The sequence below is a fragment of the Arachis duranensis genome, chromosome 6 (genome assembly GCF_000817695.3).
Source record: "Arachis duranensis cultivar V14167 chromosome 6, aradu.V14167.gnm2.J7QH, whole genome shotgun sequence".
In the NCBI taxonomy this organism is placed as follows: domain Eukaryota; kingdom Viridiplantae; phylum Streptophyta; class Magnoliopsida; order Fabales; family Fabaceae; genus Arachis; species Arachis duranensis.
The window spans coordinates 42560155-42564307 of NC_029777.3; positions in this window are offsets into that span (position 1 = coordinate 42560155).

Consider the following 4153-nt stretch of genomic DNA (forward strand, 5'->3'; position numbering starts at 1 on the left):
TTTACTCATTTCTGTATATCCTAGGTTACTAGTTCACTATAAATAGGATATTTTGACATTGTATCTTTATCTCATGACACATTACACGTTTCTTATTGTATCTTCTACGGCATGAGTCTCTAAACCCCATGGTTGGGGATGAGGAGCTTTGCTGTGTCTTGATGGATTAATGCAATTACTACTGTTTTTCATTTAATCACGCTTGCTTCTATTCTAAGATATCACTTGTTCCTCAACTTGATGAATGTGATGATCCGTGACACTCATCATCATTCTCACCTATGAACGTGTGCCTGACAACCACCTCCGTTCTACTTTAGATTGAGTGAATATCTCTTGGATTCCTTAATCAGAATCTTCGTGGTAGGAAGGTCTAAACCTTGTATGTGGTATTCTGAGTAGGATTCAAGGATTGAATGACTGTGATGAGCTTCAAACTCCTGAGGGCTGAGCGTTAGTGACAGACGCAAAAGAATCACTGGATTCTATTCCAACCTGATTGAGAACCGACAGATGATTAGCCGTGCTGTGACAGAGCGCGTTGAACATTTTCACTGAGAGGATGGGAGGTAGTCATTGACAATGGTGAAACCCTAAATACAGCTTGCCATGGAAGGAGCCTTGCGTGCATGAAGAAGAAGACAGTAGGAAAGCAGAGATTCAGAAGATAGAGCATCTCTAAAACCTCAACCTGTTCTCCATTACTGCAAAACAAGTATTTATTTCATGTTCTGTTACTCTTCACAATTAAACCTGAGAATTATTGATATCCTGACTAAGAGTTACAAGATAACCATAGCTTGCTTCAAGCCAACAATCTCCGTGGGATCGACCCTTACTCACATAAGGTATTACTTGGACGACCCAGTGCACTTGCTGGTTAGTTGTGCGTAATTGCAAAAGTGTGATTGCAATTTCATGCACCAAGTTTTTGGCGCCGTTGCCGGAGATTGTTCGAGTTTGGAGAACTGACGGTTTATCTTGCTGCTTAGATTAGGACTGTTTTATTTTTGTTGGTTTAGAGTCTTTTATTTGAGTTTAGTTTCATATTTTAAGTTTGGTGTCAATTGCATGCTTTTGTTTATTTTTAATTTTTCAAATTTGCATGTTCTTAGTCCCTTCTTGATCTTTAAAAATTCTAAGTTTGGTGTCTTCTTTGTGTTTTCCTTTAGGTTTTCGAAAATTTGTATCTGATTTTCTAAAATTTTCTAAGTTTGGTGTCTTCTTTGTATTCTCATTTAAATCTTCGAAATTTTTCATTAATTTTCAAAATCATATCTTTTCACTCATATATTTTTCAAAACAATTTTCAACCATATCTTTTTAATTGTTAATTCCAAAATCTTTTTAATCTAGTTTTCAATTTGCTTTGATTTTATTTTCTTTTAGTTTTCAAAATTTTATTTTATTTTCTTTTCCATTTATTTTATTATTTTCGGTCATTTTTAATTAAAAAGAAAAAAAATATTTTATACTTTACTTGTGAATCCATATCATTTCCCTTTCTCCATCATGGACCTAAGTGGAATTGAGCTGTCCAGAAGAACTCTGGGGTCATATGCTAACCCCATTACAGCTGCATATGGGAGTAGCATCTGAATACCTCCCATTAAAGCAAGCAGCTTTGAGCTAAATCCTCAACTCATTATCATGGTGCAGCAAAACTGCCAGTATTCTGGCACAGTTCTTACAAATTGTTGACACAGTACGTGATAAAGAGGTGGATCAGGATGTCTACAGATTATTACTATTTCCATTTGCTGTAAAAGATCAAGCTAAGAGGTGGTTGAATAACCAACCCACAACAAGCATAAAAACATGGAGACAGTTATCAGACAAATTCCTGAATCAATTTTACCCTCCAAAAAGGATGACATAGCTAAGGCTGGACATCCAATGCTTTAAACAAGAGGATAATGAATCTCTTTATAATGCCTGGGAGAGGTACAGAGGTATGCTAAGAAAATGCCCCTCTGAAATATTTTCAGAGTGGGTACAGTTAGACATCTTCTACTATGGGCTTACTGAATAAGCTCAAATGTCTCTAGACCACTCAGCTGGTGGATCTATACATATAAGGAAGACGATTGAAGAAGCTCAAGAGCTCATAGATACTGTTGTTAGAAATCAACATCTATACTCAAGCAGTAAGTCCTCTACAAAAGAAGAAGCTATGGCAGTAAATACTGATCCTAATCCTTAAGAACAGATTGTTGAGCTTAATCAGCAATTACTCCTGATGACAAAACAGTTAGCAGAATTTAAAGAGATGCTCCAAGAAACCAAAACCGCTAACAAGAATATAGAATCACAGTTGAATCAGACAAAACAATAACTATTTAAACAAATAACAGAAGAATGCCAAGCAGTTCAACTGAGGAGTGGGAAGACATTGAATAACACTGCTCAAAGTAGCAAAAAGCTAAGAAAGGAACAAGTGACAGAGGATAACCAAACCACTGCCCAAAATCCCTCTGAGGACAGTAAGAGCCCAGAGAGGAATACTCCTGGCGTTCAAACGCCAGAAAGGGGAGAAAAATTGGCGTTAAACACCCATTCATTGCCCAGTTCTGGCGTTCAAACGCCAGAAAGGGGGAAAGTTGGCGTTAAACGCCCATTCCTCACCCAGTCCTGGCGCTCAAACGCCAATGAGGAATCAGACACCTGAGAGTGCTAATAGTAACCCCTCTAAAAAGGCTTCTCCAACCACCTCTGTAGGGAATAAACCTGCAGCAACTAAGGTTAAAGAATATAAAGCCAAGATGCCTTATCCTCAGAAACTCCGCCAAGCGGAACAGGATAAACAATTTGCCTGCTTTGCAGACTATCTAAGGAATCTTGAAATAAAGATTCTGTTTGCAGAGGCACTTGAGCAAATACCTTCTTATGCTAAGTTCATGAAAGAGATCTTAAGTCATAAGAAGGATTGGAGAGAAACTGAAAAAGTGTTTCTCACTGAAGAATGCAGTGCAGTCATTCTGAAGAGCTTACCAGAGAAGCTTCAGGATCCAAGAAGCTTTATGATACCATGAACATTAGAAGGTGCTTGTACCAAGACAGCCCTATGTTACCTTGGAGCAAGTATCAATCTAATACCTGCATCCACTATCAGAAAGCTTGGGTTGACTGAAGAAGTCAAATCAACTCGGATATGTCTCCAACTTGCTGATGGCTCCATTAAATATCCATCAGGCATAATTGAGTACATGATTGTCAAGGTTGGGCCATTTGCCTTTCCACCTGACTTTGTAGTGCTGGAAATGGAGGAGCACAAGAGTGCAACTCTCATCCTAGAAAGACCCTTCCTAGCAACTGGACAAACTCTCATTGATGTACAAAAAGGGGAACTGACCCTGAGAGTTAATGAGGATGATTTCATGTTGAATGCTGTCAAAGCTATGCAGCATCCAAACACATCAAATGACTGCATGAGCGCTGACATTATTGACTCTTTAGTGGAAGAGATCAATATGACTGAGAGTCTCGAATCTGAGCTTGAGGATATCTTTAAAGATGTTTAGCCTAACCTGGAGGAACCAGAGGAAATACAATAACCTCTGAAAATTCCTCAGGAAGAGGATAAATGATGAGCGGATAATTTGTACGCTTTTTGGCATTATTTTTAGTATGTTTTTAGTATGATCTAGTTAGTTTTTAGTATATTTTTATTATCTTTTAGTTAAAATTCACTTTTCTAGATTTTACTATGAGTTTGTGTGTTTTTCTGTGATTTCAGGTATTTTCTGGCTGAAATTGAGGGACCTGAGCAAAAATCTGATTCAGAGACTAAAAAGGACTGCAGATGCTATTGGATTCTGACCTCCCTGCACTCGAAGTGGATTTTCTGGAGCTACAGAAGCCCAATTGGCTCACTCTCAACGGGGTTGGAAATTAGACATCCTGGGCTTTCCAGCAATGTATAATAGTCCATACTTTGCCCGAGATTTGATGGCCCAAACCGGCGTTGCAAATCAGCCTCAGAATTCCCAGCGTTTAACGCCGGAACTGACATAAAAATTGGAGTTAAACGCCCAAACTGGCATGAAAGCTGGCGTTTAACTCCAGAAAAAGTCTCTACACATGAAGGCTTCAATGCTCAGCCCAAGCACACACCAAGTGGGCCCAGAAGTGGATTTTTATGTCATTTACTCAT